This window comes from Pseudophryne corroboree, unplaced genomic scaffold, assembly GCF_028390025.1.
Source record: "Pseudophryne corroboree isolate aPseCor3 unplaced genomic scaffold, aPseCor3.hap2 scaffold_536, whole genome shotgun sequence".
NCBI classification, from domain to species: domain Eukaryota; kingdom Metazoa; phylum Chordata; class Amphibia; order Anura; family Myobatrachidae; genus Pseudophryne; species Pseudophryne corroboree.
In genome coordinates this window covers 173,351-192,709 of record NW_026970137.1, presented here as the reverse complement: position 1 = coordinate 192,709, position 19,359 = coordinate 173,351, and the positions used below count along the sequence as shown (strand labels likewise).

The following is a 19,359-nucleotide window of genomic DNA, read 5'->3' as shown; positions in this document are numbered from 1 at the left end:
CCCATGATGAGTGAGTGCTTCAGGATCTCTTGCACTTACATGTGCAGCAGAGTACTGCAATGGAAGCATGCTGGGCCCATAACCCAGAGGTAGGCAGATTGAAACTATCCTCTGCTATATGCATTTTTTTTGTTAATTAAAGTAATCCAAAACTGGGATTGATATGTTAGCTATTTTATGTTTACTTAAAGTACAATAACTTTTACCATTTTAATTTGTTTTAATAGTATATTGACAGTATTGTTTTCTTTCAAAAATCCACTTAATTTTCTTTACCCTATTATTAAAATGGTAATTGACAAAAACAAACTACATTGTCACCAGAAGAGCAATACAAAATGTACAAGTGATATATTAAAATCATCTTTCCAGCTTGAATTTCAATGATGCATTGGGGCAACGATTTTGTGAGAAACATCTTCACCCTTAAATAAAGATTTTCTTAATTCCTTACCTGTGTGCTAATTAGATATCACCTTGTTTTCACATTAAACAGACTTCCACATGAGAAAGCAGCAAGGATGCATTGGCGTTAATGTTTCCTGGTGTCAACCTGTATTATTTCAGTAGACATTGATATGAGGATGCATCTTGCTGCCTTTCCAATGAAGCAAGTTTAATTTAGTAATAGGTGAAAAACCATCCTTACAAAGGTGTTCATCAGAGACTTGGCTTTGTGGACACTTTTCAGAGAACAAATTTGTTAGCATAAAAATAAAGCCAGAAAATTAAGAGCTGTTTAATCACTCAATTGGATTTTTTTGCCAGCATATTTCTTTTTCTCTGCAACCCACTGCTAAATTGTGCTTACTAGCTGTTTTTATAAAATCACTGAATCAAATCTAATTACATCAGAGAAGGCCAGGTACCCTACACCATAAGAGGGGATTTGAAATTTTGACTTGTCTACTTAAAGATCACCAAAATCTGATAACAATGTCAATTACATCCCTGGGTGGGATTGAACCACCAACCTTTTGGTTTATAGCCGTACACACTAACTGATTGCACCACAGAGACACTTTGCAAAAGTACATACTGACAAAGGCTAATAAGCATTCATCTAAAACGTTTCCTAGAAAAACTTTAAAAAGTCAATAATCTGGAGAGTTTTTGTAAGATGTTTCTTCCATCCACCAACGAAGAAACACATTGGTACTTTCCCATGATGAGTGAGTGCTTCAGGATCTCTTGCTCTTACATGTGCAGCAGAGTACTGCAATGGAAGCATGCTGGGCCCATAACCCAGAGGTAGGCAGATTGAAACTATCCTTTGCTATATGCATTTTTTTTGTTAATTTAAGTAATCAAAACTGGGATTGATATTTTTGCTCTTTTATTTTTACTTGAAGTACAATAACTTTTACCATTTTAATTTGTTTGAATAGTATATTGACAGTATAGTTTTCTTTAAAAAATCCACTTAATTTTCTTTACCCTATTATTAAAAGGGTAATTGACAAAAACAAACTACATTGTCACCAGAAGAGCAATACAAAATGTACAAGTGATATATTAAAATCATCTTTCCAGCTTGAATTTCAATGATGCATTGGGGCAACGATTTTGTGAGAAACATCTTCACCCTTAAATAAAGATTTTCTTAATTCCTTACCTGTGTGCTAATTAGATATCACCTTGTTTTCACATTAAACAGACTTCTACATGAGAAAGCAGCAAGGATACAGTGGCGTTAATGTTTCCTGGTGTCAACCTGTATTATTTCAGTAGACATTGAAATGAGGATGCATCTTACTGCCTTTCCAATGAAGCAAGTTTAATTTAGTAATAGGTGAAAAACCATCCCTACAAAGGTGTTAATCAGAGACTTGGCTTTGTGGACACTTTTCAGAGAACAAATTTGTTAGCATAAAAATAAAGCCAGAAAATGAAGAGCTGTTTAATCACTCAATTGGATTTTTTTGCCAGCATATTTCTTTTTCTCTGCAACCCACTGCTAAATTGTGCTTCCTAGCTGTTTTTATAAAATCACTGAATCAAATCTAACTCTGATTACATCAGAGAAGGCCAGGTACCCTACACCATAAGAGGGGGTTTGATATTTTGACTTGTCTACTTAAAGATCACCAAAATCTGATAACAAGGTCAATTACGTCCCTGGGTGGGATTGAACCACCAACCTTTTGGTTAATAGCCATACACACTAACTGATTGCGCCACAGAGACACTTTGCAAAAGTCCATACTGACAAAGGCTAATAAGCATTCATCTAAAACGTTTCCTAGAAAAACTTTAAAAAGTCAATAATCTGGAGAGTTTTTGTAAGATGTTTCTTCCATCAACCAATAAAGAAACACATTGGTACTTTCCCATGATGAGTGAGTGCTTCAGGATCTATTGCACTTACATGTGCAGCAGAGTACTGCAATGGAAGCATACTGGGCCCATAACCCAGAGGTAGGCAGATTGAAACTATCCTTTGCTATATGCATTTTTTTTTGTTAATTTAAGTAATCAAAACTGGGATTGATATTTTTGCTCTTTTATTTTTACTTAAAGTACAATAACTTTTACCATTTTAATTTGTTTTAATAGTATATTGACAGTATAGTTTTCTTTAAAAAATCCACTTAATTTTCTTTACCCTATTATTAAAAGGGTAATTGACAAAAACAAACTACATTGTCACCAGAAGAGCAATACAAAATGTACAAGTGATATATTAAAATCATCTTTCCAGCTTGAATTTCAATGATGCATTGGGGCAACGATTTTGTGAGAAACATCTTCACCCTTAAATAAAGATTTTCTTAATTCCTTACCTGTGTGCTAATTAGATATCACCTTGTTTTCACATTAAACAGACTTCTACATGAGAAAGCAGCAAGGATGCAGTGGCGTTAATGTTTCCTGGTGTCAACCTGTATTATTTCAGTAGACATTGAAATGAGGATGCATCTTGCTGCCTTTCCAATGAAGCAAGTTTAATTTAGTAATAGGTGAAAAACCATCCCTACAAAGGTGTTCATCAGAGACTTGGCTTTGTGGACACTTTTCAGAGAACAAATTTGTTAGCATAAAAATAAAGCCAGAAAATTAAGAGCTGTTTAATCACTCAATTGGATTTTTTTGCCAGCATATTTCTTTTTCTCTGCAACCCACTGCTAAATTGTGCTTCCTAGCTGTTTTTATAAAATCACTGAATCAAATCTAACTCTGATTACATCAGAGAAGGCCAGGTACCCTACACCATAAGAGGGGATTTGAAATTTTGACTTGTCTACTTAAAGATCACCAAAATCTGATAACAAGGTCAATTACATCCCTGGGTGGGATTGAACCACCAACCTTTTGGTTTATAGCCGTACACACTAACTGATTGCACCACAGAGACACTTTGCAAAAGTACATACTGACAAAGGCTAATAAGCATTCATCTAAAACGTTTCCTAGAAAAACTTTAAAAAGTCAATAATCTGGAGAGTTTTTGTAAGATGTTTCTTCCATCCACCAACGAAGAAACACATTGGTACTTTCCCATGATGAGTGAGTGCTTCAGGATCTCTTGCTCTTACATGTGCAGCAGAGTACTGCAATGGAAGCATGCTGGGCCCATAACCCAGAGGTAGGCAGATTGAAACTATCCTTTGCTATATGCATTTTTTTTGTTAATTTAAGTAATCAAAACTGGGATTGATATTTTTGCTCTTTTATTTTTACTTGAAGTACAATAACTTTTACCATTTTAATTTGTTTGAATAGTATATTGACAGTATAGTTTTCTTTAAAAAATCAACTTAATTTTCTTTACCCTATTATTAAAAGGGTAATTGACAAAAACAAACTACATTGTCACCAGAAGAGCAATACAAAATGTACAAGTGATATATTAAAATCATCTTTCCAGCTTGAATTTCAATGATGCATTGGGGCAACGATTTTGTGAGAAACATCTTCACCCTTAAATAAAGATTTTCTTAATTCCTTACCTGTGTGCTAATTAGATATCACCTTGTTTTCACATTAAACAGACTTCCACATGAGAAAGCAGCAAGGATGCAGTGGCGTTAATGTTTCCTGGTGTCAACCTGTATTATTTCAGTAGAAATTGAAATGAGGATGCATCTTGCTGCCTTTCCAATGAAGCAAGTTTAATTTAGTAATAGGTGAAAAACCATCCCTACAAAGGTGTTAATCAGAGACTTGGCTTTGTGGACACTTTTCAGAGAACAAATTTGTTAGCATAAAAATAAAGCCAGAAAATGAAGAGCTGTTTAATCACTCAATTGGATTTTTTTTCCAGCATATTTCTTTTTCTCTGCAACCCACTGCTAAATTGTGCTTCCTATCTGTTTTTATAAAATCACTGAATCAAATCTAACTCTGATTACATCAGAGAAGGCCAGGTACCCTACAACATAACAGGGGGTTTTACATTTTGACTTGTCTACTTAAAGATCACCAAAATCTGATAACAAGGTCAATTACGTCCCTGGGTGGGATTGAACCACCAACCTTTTGGTTAGTAGCCAGACACACTAACCGATTGCGCCACAGAGACACTTTGTAAAACGTGCGTACTGACAAAGGCTAATAAGCATACATCTAGAACGTTTCCTAGAAAAACTTTAAAAAGTCAATAATCTGGAGAGTTTTTGTAAGATGTTTCTTCCATCAACCAACGAAGAAACACATTGGTACTTTCCCATGATGAGTGAGTGCTTCAGGATCTCTTGCACTTACATGTGCAGCAGAGTACTGCAATGGAAGCATGCTGGGCCCATAACCCAGAGGTAGGCAGATTGAAACTATCCTTTGCTATATGCATTTTTTTTGTTAATTTAAGTAATCAAAACTGGGATTGATATTTTTGCTCTTTTATTTTTACTTAAAGTACAATAACTTTTACCATTTTAATTTGTTTTAATAGTATATTGACAGTATAGTTTTCTTTAAAAAATCCACTTAATTTTCTTTACCCTATTATTAAAAGGGTAATTGACAAAAACAAACTACATTGTCACCAGAAGAGCAATACAAAATGTACAAGTGATATATTAAAATCATCTTTCCAGCTTGAATTTCAATGATGCATTGGGGCAACGATTTTGTGAGAAACATCTTCACCCTTAAATAAAGATTTTCTTAATTCCTTACCTGTGTGCTAATTAGATATCACCTTGTTTTCACATTAAACAGACTTCTACATGAGAAAGCAGCAAGGATACAGTGGCGTTAATGTTTCCTGGTGTCAACCTGTATTATTTCAGTAGACATTGAAATGAGGATGCATCTTACTGCCTTTCCAATGAAGCAAGTTTAATTTAGTAATAGGTGAAAAACCATCCCTACAAAGGTGTTAATCAGAGACTTGGCTTTGTGGACACTTTTCAGAGAACAAATTTGTTAGCATAAAAATAAAGCCAGAAAATGAAGAGCTGTTTAATCACTCAATTGGATTTTTTTGCCAGCATATTTCTTTTTCTCTGCAACCCACTGCTAAATTGTGCTTCCTAGCTGTTTTTATTAGTGATGAGCGAGGTTCGGTTTTACTCGGTTTTACTCGGTTCTCAAAACGGCATCTTATTGGCTATCCAAAACACGTGACATCCGTGAGCCAATAAGATGCCGTTTTGAGAACCGAGTAAAACCGAGTAAAACCGAATCCGCTCATCACTAGTTTTTATAAAATCACTGAATCAAATCTAACTCTGATTACATCAGAGAAGGCCAGGTACCCTACACCATAAGAGGGGGTTTGATATTTTGACTTGTCTACTTAAAGATCACCAAAATCTGATAACAAAGTCAATTACGTCCCTGGGTGTGATTGAACCACCAACCTTTTGGTTAATAGCCATACACACTAACTGATTGCGCCACAGAGACACTTTGCAAAAGTCCATACTGACAAAGGCTAATAAGCATTCATCTAAAACGTTTCCTAGAAAAACTTTAAAAAGTCAATAATCTGGAGAGTTTTTGTAAGATGTTTCTTCCATCAACCAATGAAGAAACACATTGGTACTTTCCCATGATGAGTGAGTGCTTCAGGATCTATTGCACTTACATGTGCAGCAGAGTACTGCAATGGAAGCATACTGGGCCCATAACCCAGAGGTAGGCAGATTGAAACTATCCTTTGCTATATGCATTTTTTTTGTTAATTTAAGTAATCAAAACTGGGATTGATATTTTTGCTCTTTTATTTTTACTTAAAGTACAATAACTTTTACCATTTTAATTTGTTTTAATAGTATATTGACAGTATAGTTTTCTTTAAAAAATCCACTTAATTTTCTTTACCCTATTATTAAAAGGGTAATTGACAAAAACAAACTACATTGTCACCAGAAGAGCAATACAAAATGTACAAGTGATATATTAAAATCATCTTTCCAGCTTGAATTTCAATGATGCATTGGGGCAACGATTTTGTGAGAAACATCTTCACCCTTAAATAAAGATTTTCTTAATTCCTTACCTGTGTGCTAATTAGATATCACCTTGTTTTCACATTAAACAGACTTCTACATGAGAAAGCAGCAAGGATGCAGTGGCGTTAATGTTTCCTGGTGTCAACCTGTATTATTTCAGTAGACATTGAAATGAGGATGCATCTTGCTGCCTTTCCAATGAAGCAAGTTTAATTTAGTAATAGGTGAAAAACCATCCCTACAAAGGTGTTAATCAGAGACTTGGCTTTGTGGACACTTTTCAGAGAACAAATTTGTTAGCATAAAAATAAAGCCAGAAAATGAAGAGCTGTTTAATCACTCAATTGGATTTTTTTTGCCAGCATATTTCTTTTTCTCTGCAACCCACTGCTAAATTGTGCTTCCTAGCTGTTTTTATTAAATCACTGAGTCAAATCTAACTCTGATTACATCAGAAAAGGCCAGGTACCCTACACCATAACAGGGGGTTTGAAATTTTGACTTGTCTACTTAAAGTTCACCAAAATCTGATAACAAGGTCAATTACATCCCTGGGTGGAATTGAACCACCAACCTTTTGGTTAGTAGCCGGACACACTAACCGATTGCGCCACAGAGACACTTCACAAAAAGTACCTACTGACAAAGGCTAATAAGCATACATCTAGAACGTTTCCTAGAAAAACTTTAAAAAGTCAATAATCTGGAGAGTTTTTGTAAAATGTTTCTTCCATCAACCAACGAAGAAACACATTGGTACTTTCCCATGATGAGTGAGTGCTTCAGGATCTCTTGCACTTACATGTGCAGCAGAGTACTGCAATGGAAGCATGCTGGGCCCATAACCCAGAGTTAGGCAGATTGAAACTATCCTTTGCTATATGCATTTTTTTTGTTAATTTAAGTAATCAAAACTGGGATTGATATTTTTGCTCTTTTATTTTTACTTGAAGTACAATAACTTTTACCATTTTAATTTGTTTAAATCCACTTAATTTTCTTTACCCTATTATTAAAAGGGTAATTGACAAAAACAAACTACATTGTCACCAGAAGAGCAATACAAAATGTACAAGTGATATATTAAAATCATCTTTCCAGCTTGAATTTCAATGATGAATTGGGGCAACGATTTTGTGAGAAACATCTTCACCCTTAAATAAAGATTTTCTTAAATCCTTACCTGTGTGCTAATTAGATATCACCTTGTTTTCACATTAAACAGACTTCCACATGAGAAAGCAGCAAGGATGCAGTGGCGTTAATGTTTCCTGGTGTCAACCCGTATTATTTCAGTAGACATTGAAATGAGGATGCATCTTGCTTCCTTTCCAATGAAGCAAATTTAATTTAGTAATAGGTGAAAAACCATCCCTACAAAGGTGTTAATCAGAGACTTGGCTTTGTGGACACTTTTCAGAGAACAAATTTGTTAGCATAAAAATAAAGCCAGAAAATGAAGAGCTGTTTAATCACTCAATTGGATTTTTTTGCCAGCATATTTCTTTTTCTCTGCAACCCACAGCTAAATTGTGCTTCCTAGCTGTTTTTATAAAATCACTGAATCAAATCTAACTCTGATTACATCAGAGAAGGCCAGGTACCCTACACCATAAGAGGGGGTTTGAAATTTTGACTTGTCTACTTAAAGATCACCAAAATCTGATAACAAGGTTAATTACGTCCCTGGGTGGGATTGATCCACCAACCTTTTGGTTTATAGCCGTACACACTAACTGATTGCGCCACAGAGACACTTTGCAAAAGTACATACTGACAAAGGCTAATAAGCATTCATCTAAAACGTTTCCTAGAAAAACTTTAAAAAGTCAATAATCTGGAGAGTTTTTGTAAGATGTTTCTTCCATCCACCAACGAAGAAACACATTGGTACTTTCCCATGATGAGTGAGTGCTTCAGGATTTATTGCACTTACATGTGCAGCAGAGTACTGCAATGGAAGCATGCTGGGCCCATAACCCAGAGGTAGGCAGATTAAAACTATCCTCTGCTATATGCATTTTTTTTGTTAATTAAAGTAATCCAAAACTGGGATTGATATTTTTGCTCTTTTATTTTTCATTAAAGTACAATAACTTTTACCATTTTAATTTGTTTTAATAGTATATTGAAAGTATTGTTTTCTTTTAAAAATCCACTTAATTTTCTTTACCCTATTATTAAAATGGTAATTGACAAAAACAAACTACATTGTCACCAGAAGAGCAATACAAAATGTACAAGTGATATATTAAAATCATCTTTCCAGCTTGAATTTCAATGATGCATTGGGGCAACGATTTTGTGAGAAACATTTTCACCCTTAAATAAAGATTTTCTTAATTCCTTACCTGTGTGCTAATTAGATATCACCTTGTTTTCACATTAAACAGACTTCCACATGAGAAAGCAGCAAGGATGCAGTGGCGTTAATGTTTCCTGGTGTCAACCTGTATTATTTCAGTAGACATTGAAATGAGGATGCATCTTACTGCCTTTCCAATGAAGCAAGTTTAATTTAGTAATAGGTGAAAAACCATCCTTACAAAGGTGTTAATCAGAGACTTGGCTTTGTGGACACTATTCAGAGAACAAATTTGTTAGCATAAAAATAAAGCCAGAAAATGAAGAGCTGTTTAATCACTCAATTGGATTTTTTTGCCAGCATATTTCTTTTTCTCTGCAACCCACTGCTAAATTGTGCTTCCTAGCTGTTTTTATAAAATCACTGAATCAAATCTAACTCTGATTACATCAGAGAAGGCCAGGTACCCTACACCATAAGAGGGGGTTTGAAATTTTGACTTGTCTTCTTAAAGATCACCAAAATCTGATAACAAGGTCAATTACGTCTCTGGGTGGGATTGAACCACCAACCTTTTGGTTAATAGCCATGCACACTAACTGATTGCGCCACAGAGACACTTTGCTAAAGTCCATACTGACAAAGGCTAATAAGCATTCATCTAAAACGTTTCCTAGAAAAACTTTAAAAAGTCAATAATCTGGAGAGTTTTTGTAAGATGTTTCTTCCATCAACCAACGAAGAAACACATTGGTACTTTCCCATGATGAGTGAGTGCTTCAGGATCTCTTGCACTTACATGTGCAGCAGAGTACAGCAATGGAAGCATGCTGGGCCCATAACCCAGCGGTAGGCAGATTGAAACTATCCTCTGCTATATGCATTTTTTTTTGTTAATTAAAGTAATCCAAAACTGGGATTGATATTTTGGCTCTTTTATTTTTACTTAAAGTACAATAACTTTTACCATTTTAATTTGTTTTAATAGTATATTGACAGTATTGTTTTCTTTCAAAAATCCACTTAATTTTCTTTACCCTATTATTAAAATGGTAATTGACAAAAACAAACTACATTGTCACCAGAAGAGCAATACAAAATGTACAAGTGATATATTAAAATCATCTTTCCAGCTTGAATTTCAATGATGCATTGGGGCAACGATTTTGTGAGAAACATCTTCACCCTTAAATAAAGATTTTCTTAATTCCTTACCTGTGTGCTAATTAGATATCACCTTGTTTTCACATTAAGCAGACTTCCACATGAGAAAGCAGCAAGGATACAGTGGCGTTAATGTTTCCTGGTGTCAACCTGTATTATTTCAGTAGACATTGAAATGAGGATGCATCTTGCTGCCTTTCCAATGAAGCAAGTTTAATTTAGTAATAGGTGAAAAACCATCCCTACAAAGGTGTTAATCAGAGACTTGGCTTTGTGGACACTTTTCAAAGAACAAATTTGTTAGCATAAAAATAAAGCCAGAAAATGAAGAGCTGTTTAATCACTCAATTGGATTTTTTTTGCCAGCATATTTCTTTTTCTCTGCAACCCACTGCTAAATTGTGCTTCCTAGCTGTTTTTATTAAATCACTGAATCAAATCTAACTCTGATTACATCAGAGAAGGCCAGGTACCCTACAACATAACAGGGGGTTTTAAATTTTGACTTGTCTACTTAAAGATCACCAAAATCTGATAACAAGGTCAATTACGTTCCTGGTTGGGATTGAACCACTAACCTTTTGGTTAGTAGCCGGACACACTAACCGATTGCGCCACAGAGACACTTTGTAAAAACTACATACTGACAAAGTCTAATAAGCATACATCTAGAACGTTTCCTAGAAAAACTTTAAAAAGTCAATAATCTGGAGAGTTTTTGTAAGATGTTTCTTCCATCAACCAATGAAGAAACACATTGGTACTTTCCCATGATGAGTGAGTGCTTCAGGATCTCTTGCACTTACATGTGCAGCAGAGTACTGCAATGGAAGCATGCTGGGCCCATAACCCAGAGGTAGGCAGATTGAAACTATCCTTTGCTATATGCATTTTTTTTGTTAATTTAAGTAATCAAAACTGGGATTGATATTTTTGCTCTTTTATTTTTACTTAAAGTACAATAACTTTTACCATTTTAATTTGTTTTAATAGTATATTGACAGTATTGTTTTCTTTAAAAAATCCACTTAATTTTCTTTACCCTATTATTAAAAGGGTAATTGACAAAAACAAACTACATTGTCACCAGAAGAGCAATACAAAATGTACAAGTGATATATTAAAATCATCTTTCCAGCTTGAATTTCAATGATGCATTGGGGCAACGATTTTGTGAGAAACATCTTCACCCTTAAATAAAGATTTTCTTAATTCCTTACCTGTGTGCTAATTAGATATCACCTTGTTTTCACATTAAACAGACTTCTACATGAGAAAGCAGCAAGGATGCAGTGGCGTTAATGTTTCCTGGTGTCAACCTGTATTATTTCAGTAGACATTGAAATGAGGATGCATCTTGCTGCCTTTCCAATGAAGCAAGTTTAATTTAGTAATAGGTGAAAAACCATCCCTACAAAGGTGTTAATCAGAGACTTGGCTTTGTGGACACTTTTCAGAGAACAAATTTGTTAGCATAAAAATAAAGCCAGAAAATGAAGAGCTGTTTAATCACTCAATTGGATTTTTTTTGCCAGCATATTTCTTTTTCTCTGCAACCCACTGCTAAATTGTGCTTCCTAGCTGTTTTTATTAAATCACTGAATCAAATCTAACTCTGATTACATCAGAAAAGGCCAGGTACCCTACACCATAACAGGGGGTTTGAAATTTTGACTTGTCTACTTAAAGATCACCAAAATCTGATAACAAGGTCAATTACGTCCCTGGGTGGGATTGAACCACCAACCTTTTGGTTAGTAGCCGGACACACTAACCGATTGCGCCACAGAGACACTTCGCGAAAAGTACATACTGACAAAGGCTAATAAGCATACATCTAAAACTTTTCCTAGAAAAACTTTAAAAAGTCAATAATCTGGAGAGTTTTTTTAAGATGTTTCTTCCATCAACCAACGAAGAAACACATTGGTACTTTCCCATGATGAGTGAGTGCTTTAGGATCTCTTGCACTTACATGTGCAGCAGAGTACTGCAATGGAAGCATGCTGGGCCCATTACCCAGAGGTAGGCAGATTGAAACTATCCTCTGCTATATGCATTTTTTTTGTGATAAAGCTAAATATTTATCTTATATATTACCCTTTAAGAGGTCTAAGAACACTGTACGCTATCTACGTAAGAAGTACCGTAAGGGTACGCAAGTTGCGTAACGATCGCTCAACCGTAGTCGAGACGCTCAAGCGTCACGTTCGCTTACGGCCCAGAGATCACAGGCAGGCACGCTATTGCAGACGCTTATAACGTTAAACCTTTATATCTATACCTTTAACAACGAAATATACAGTAAACCTTAGTGTGGTGATAGAGTGTAAATGCAACCTGGTGTAACCTGATTAACTACAAAGCTGCTTGGGCGTCACCGACGCTCAGGGAATACTTAACACTATAAGAAATACACAGATACCTGGGCTTAGGGTCCAAAACCTATTGTATGTATTATGACTATTATACTTGCAAAAGAATCACATTACAAAGCATACACTACAATATAACATAGACTAACTAACCAAATAACTACACAGGAAATACCATACAATACAATACAATACAATCAAGGGAAAATAAGGGAAAAAGAGAGGAGAGAGAGATGGCTTACAATAACATCAAGACAATATGATTGCGGAGAAAACTTACGCACAAGGGGAAACGATCGCAAGCGCCTCTGGACATCCAGCTCCCGATTATCAGCAATGAGAACCGTTTGAAGAGAAGTGAGTGCTGGATGCCACAGGCTTGTCTTATTTATGCTCCACACACAATACAATTCAATGGTCCCTACAATCTCATTGTTCATTGGACACAGGAATTCGGCTTCGCATTATAACAAAAGGTCATAGGTTGATTCATACAGGTGGGCTGTGACTGTTTCCAACTGTTCAGGTGGGTGGGATACTGGGTTTCCCGCCGCATGACTAAGTAAGAACAAATAATAGTAAATGGACATAAACTTCTTATGTCCATAACTATTCGCACGAGCGACTAATCCGCTCCAAACCAACACCGGAATATTGCTATTTAAATACTCTTCCGATGGGTACCAAACACTACTGTATGACCCCTGTTAGACCCTTCATACAATACAAAGAGGGATCTCTCTGTTCAGGAACATGCTATGTTAACTAAACTTTCCGAATCTATCAAAGGGACCATGATCTACAAAATACATTATATGGTTAAAATATATATTGATTGAGTCGCCCGCTACGATCACATAAACTCTACCGTAAATACGCATACCGTGCGCCTGCGGGTGCCCGCGACTGTGAGTATGCGCACGCACGGGAGAGCGTACGCATGCGCAGCACGGACCTGTGTGAGGTGCAAATATGGTAGTGTGCATAGAGATATTTTTCTGACTTTGACAGTCCACCCTTTGGCAGTCAATAATAACTGCCACCTTCTAAAACATTTCAAAAGGAGAAAAATATATGTCAGGGGTTAATTAATTTCCATGGTTGGGTAAGGGAGGAGAGAGGAGTAGGTGGGAAGAGGGTATGACCTAGTGAGATAGCAGAAGCATGTGTGTATGAGTCCATGTTTGGGGGGGTCATGTATCATCGTGCCGTACGTGTTGTAAATCAAGCTTCGAGGTATTGCAAAGTATACATGTGAATTCCTTCTTATCCCGTGGTACGGGTCTGTGGATGGGCTGTCAACTTTACCGAGCTCTTTTCGGCTTTGGTTGTAACAAAATGGGGGAGCACATTTTAGTTGATGATACCTGAATGGGGGAGATATGTGACTGCTGATATCTGTGCCTGTATTCCCTATCGACTATGTGTGTCATTACCTGAGGGTTGTAGAGATGAAGATAAAGAACACTTATGGAAAATGCAGTGGTATTCTATGTCAGGTTAATGTATATCTGTCGGTTGAAGTTTTGTTCGGTATCAGTTGAAAGTCGTCTTCTTTGCGCTGTTTTGCCCATTAGGTGCGAGCAAAAAGCTTTGTCAATGCCATTAGATTTACAAAAAAAAATGTTGGGCTAGCGTAAGTTTAAGAATTCTAGGGAAACTGGGGATCCATGGCAAAGTTCATCAAATGTCCGTATCTACAGTGGTCAAAACTTCTTCTTTAATCCCTCTGTTGTCTGTATATCGGCTCATCAAATTCCTCGTCCAAGTGGGTCTTTTTACCTTGGAGGAAACGGAAAAACAGGTGAAAGAAACGGACCGTAGAAATCGCATTTTCATCACATCATTGTTTCTACATTTGGGTCGTAAATCAAGTCCATTGGAATTACAGTTTCCTCACTCCTTAAACTCATTACCCTTGTACGATGTTTGCACTTCATTAAACCCTGACCGCATCTAAATATCAATCCAATCGATATGACAACACCTAAGATACATAGGAGAAACTTCCCAACATCCATTATGACTCCTTGAGCCCAGTCTCCTAAACCAGAAAACCAATTTCGCGGGTTCAACCATGACACCCAACCAGTCAGCTCATTACCTACAGCAGCAAGAGTGAGATTGTGTCTCCTGCGAAATTCCCACTTCAATTGGAGAATATCGTCCATCTTTTGGTCTATGACCTCGACCGGATCCTCGGTGCTATTCGTAATATATGTGCAACATTTCACGCCGTATTGTGTTGCCAGTGTGACACAATATCCGCCTGTCACTGCTGTGAGGTAATTGAGAACCATTCTATGCTGTACCAGTTCTGTTTTGTAAGCCTGAAGTTCTCTTCCAGTATACCTAAACGTGTCATCATACATTTCAGTGATATTATCTAACAAATTGGCGAGCGCAGAAATGTATTTATAATTTAGCACTCCTCTAGCGGTGCGGGTGAAATCTAACGCGATTAAGAATTGAATCCCGGTGGATTCACTTATCAGATCAGAGGCCGGATGCTCTGTCTTCTCTATCAGGTGCCTTTTAACAACGTGCTCGTAATGGGTGTGAGTATAAGGAGCTTGGGCACCACGGTGTATGTTTTTCATTTTGTCATGTGACACAGTCATTACTTCAGGCAGTACTTTTCCAATATAACACAATCCTTCAGAGTTTGGGGCAAGCCACTTGTACGCCTTTCTCCCGCATATGAAATATGCATCATCGGGGAGAACATATGGGACGGAGTAGGACATAACCATATTACACACCTTCCATGTGAAATCTCCTGACCCTAATTCTTCCATCTGCTTAGTACACGTATCAGGTTGTACGATATGTGCACAGTATCCTGGTGATACTTCTCCAACTCTCGTAATTCTATTTCCTAAGGTGTACCTATACCGGAAAGATTTTCCTCTACTGGCTATGTGGCGTACAAGCTCTGTATCTGTAGGCATTCTATCTGCTCTATGCGAAAAGGTCATGGTTTGGTTACTCCATGACACTTCCCAATTTCCCGGCTTTCTGGGATTGGAGATGTTGAAACATAATAGGGACCTATCCACGTGGTATTGGTGGAGCTTTAAACTAGGAGGACTGGAGATGTTAAACCTCCTGTCCACCGGTCTCCCACCACTTAACTCAAGTACCTCCCCTATCGTTAAAGGAAATGGTACTAGCCCTGATTTGCTATGACCCTGAGGTACTTGAGAGCAAACCCAACAATCTGCTTTGTTTAACACACTACCCACTAAGGAGTGATAGTCACTCAATGGATGCCGGTCCATATGGATATTAAAACTGGATTGGCATTTCTTAATGCACCCATCCTCAATGACATTGTTACAGAGCCTACAGATACAGTTTTCTTCAGCCAACAATCCTTAAAAGAAAAATGTTTACAGATAACATGGCTGCTGGATCGTTTCCGGTACTCGCCTTTGCTTGGTGATTGGGTTGCTATTGGAAATTTACACCTCCGTCTCAGTCATCAGAACCTTTCTGGATCCTTTCTCGACCTCACTGGTACTCTCACCGAAACAGACTGTTCTGGTCAACATCAGGGTCAACATGAAAATCCATATCACAGTCTCTTGGGGCAAGTCCATCTTACAGGAGGAGAAAAGAAGAAATTTGTAAAGGGGGTATAAGAAAACAGTTTGTGGGGGAGAGAACTTGTTACGATAATAAGTTCTCTAGTCTTGTAGTTCTTCTTGTTCTGCTGTCATCTCAAAGGTGCTATCTCTCAGTCTTCCAAACGAACATTCTGGTGATGCAATATTCCTTCCTAACCAGCGATCTTTCTGTAAGGAGCAAAAATCTGGCATTACCATTGGTCCAACTGAGGGGTGACATACCATCTTTAAACCATGAAAACATGAGTGAGAAGAGAGAGAGAGAGTCAAAAAAACAAAAGAGAGGGAGAACGCTTCATGTGCATAACTCAACAACAAACAACAATAGGAAACGAGAAACGAAGCATTTTTATCAAACATTTTTCAACATTAAGAAAACATTGTTAGCATTATCAGGCTGTCATATCTACGTGTCTAATGGTCTCCTTGAACAGTCCCTCCCCACCAGCACCTGCATTACTCCACTGTTTGTATCTGGCCAGAAATACATTGTGGCGGATAGGTCATGCTGGGGTTTGGTAGACTTCTGCAAGGACCAAGTGGATATGCAATGTGTGAATTCTTACCAATAATCATCAGAGATGGGGATAGAGAGAGAGAGAAAAACATTTTTCTTCACAAATACATTTACAACGTTTCACCTGGTCATTCCTGTGTCTTTAGTGAATGACCTCCCAATTTATTAACCGTTACCTCAGGCTTACCATCAGTCCTAATAATCACCTTTCCTGACTATATCTCATGGGTGTGGGCCAAAATTCTTCCTGTCTGATCTCTGATTATAATGGTGTGTGTTATAATTTTGCTCATTTCTTGGTCTAGGGGGTCTGACTTTATGTGGGTTATTACAGTTGCTGGCATAATGCCCTTCTCTTCTACAATGATAACAAATCCTTGGCTTTCTCCATGTGCTAGGGGCCTGGGATTCCGGTCGACTTGATGTATCCTCTAGTGCTTGGATGTTCAGTGCCATCAACCGCTCTCCCTGCGCTTCCCTGGTTCTTTGGATATTTCGGTCATGCTCGATAGCGGACTCTCTTAATGCCGCCACCGAGATACCTCTCCAATGTGGTATGGAAGTTTGTACCCTAATTTTTAGTGTGTCTTTTAAGTTGTTCATTAATACGGACACAGCTACCTCTCTGTGGTGTACATTAGTTTCAATGTCATCTATACCAGTGTACCTAGCCATATCCTGCAGAGCCCGGTGAAAATACTCTGATGCGGATTCACCTTCTTTTTGTTTTATTGTAAAGATTTTATTCCACTTTACTACTGTAGGAAAATATTCTTTCAACTGTAGATTGATTCTTTTTACATTATCTTGGTTATACTCGTTTGTTAGTGGCACTTCCTCATCTAGCTTACAATCAGCGATAAATTTCAATGAATCAACATCGGGGGGTAAACATGCCCTCAAAACTGTCCTCCAATCTTTGTTATTTGGCTCTGCAGTGTGTCCTAGCACTCTAATGTATCTTTGACAAGCAACTAAGTCTTTCCTGGGATCAGGAAATTCAGACAGAATTGTTCTTAATTCTGTTCGGGAAAAAGGGCAGTACATGGCGATGTTCCTGACGGGGGTGACTCCTGAAGAGTCAGTTTTCCCATTTGGTACTGCAATTACCCTGACAGGATTAAGTCCAGTAACGTCATTCTGAATTGATTCTACAATATGAGGTACATTTGTTTGTGCCTAATGTATAATACCATACGTACCTGTGGACACGACCTCACCTGACCCTCCGTTAGGGGGTTTGATTACAGTCTTTACCGATTTGGTCGTGTCCACCTGGATGTCTTGTGTGATGGCTGCTGGAAAAGGTGCCGACATCGTTCTGGGCTCGTTTTCTTGTTGGTGTTCCTGAGGAAAGTTTAACATGGGGTGCGACTTGCATGGGTTAATAGTTGTACATTCAACAGTATTACAATTAGCATTGTTACATTTATTACACTTATTCTTATCATCTATACTACAGTTGCTAAGAGCGTTTTTATTGTTCACCCTTGTGCTTTTCTCCGCAACCACAATCCCCTCCATTGCCATGTCTCTCCTCTCAAGATGAAAGTTAGGTATGTAAGTTACATTTCTTTGCATGTCACTTTCCTGTAGCCATATCTGCAAACAATCATAATGCTTGATTCGTCTCTTTGCTGATTTAATGAGACATATCCTTCTCCTTAAATTATGCAACACCTCTGAGTCAAAACTACCTATCCCGGGAAATGGTGCCTTATCCCCCGCAGTCATTCGTGTCCATTCATCACAAAAGGTCTCAGTGTGGGGACCATATTTCCCCCACATTACTAACCGAGCAGACCCTCGGGGTCTGCAAGCCTCTGGAGTCTGAATCCTGACTGCCGACCGTCTCTGTGTTGTGCACTTGGCTGCCATTGTGGACCTCTTTAACACAGAAAAACTTCCTAAAATGCACCAAACACAGAACTTCGTTGGAAATCCTTAAAGCTCTTCCACTGAACTTCTTCTGCTCCGGGTATCTCCGATCCGCCTTCTAGCAGACACGTGTAGCCGTTGCAGGCCCTATCTCTAGAGATTTTCCTGAGAAAATTCCCTTCCTTTTTCTTTACACAAATCACGCTTGCATGTGGACAACACGTATGAGGGCAAGATTTACGCATGGATATACGACCTCATATCACGTTGCGTTATTGGTCACACATACAACCGTGCGGTCCAATCGTACCACTTATAGACACTTGTTGCCCATAAATGGTAGGATCATTGGAGTCTCCCTACTGTGCTCCAAAACAGCCAGAGCGTAACACAACGAAAACTTTATCACACTCTGTTGCACGTTTTCACTTCAGGCCGTGCTCATAGATCACACAGATCACAAAGTCCACAAAGCGGGATTTAATACCGTTTTATCACATAGACCACAAAGTCCACAAAGCGGGATTCAATACACTCATATCGTTTTCAACCCACTATCATTCTTATAGTTTTCTGATCAGAAAAATAATTTCCCGTAGTCTGATAGCTCTCCCCAGAGGTATTACAGTAAAGTAAGGTATTTAAACTAAGTTTTGGAAAGCTGAAATCAATTTGTGCTATTTATCGCCTTGCGCTATTTATCGCCTGTTAAAATCAACTTGTGGTTTGAGTTACGTGGGCGTACACAGACGCTCCGTTGCGTAATATACGCTGCGTGCGTCGGCCTTTGGATTGTGTACGCAAGTCTTTGTTAGAGACACGTGTACGCAAAGCAAAGATCCACCGTAACACAATTTATACTTTTATCAATGTAGATTGATCCTTGATCATCTACCACACAACACACTGACTTCGCCTTATCTCCCAGGCAAAAACTGTGTGTTTGTCTATACTTTAACTATATTACCTCTATTCTTAAATTATGAAATAACGGCAAATCTCTTTTAGCACGTTTATCAACTATAAACCTGGCAAACAGGAGAGTGATATACGAAAATACATAAATGAAAAAGAAATGCAGATATATATGTGT

The 19,359-nt window shown here is 37.7% G+C and overlaps 1 non-coding gene across 1 annotated transcript; it reads right to left on the bottom strand.

Annotated features, from left to right (window-relative positions):
- Nucleotides 1-4,448: 4,448 nt before the first annotated feature.
- Nucleotides 4,449-4,522, bottom strand: TRNAS-ACU (transfer RNA serine (anticodon ACU)). Its single transcript has one exon. It is a non-coding gene; the product is annotated as a tRNA-Ser (tRNA).
- Nucleotides 4,523-19,359: the final 14,837 nt, after the last annotated feature.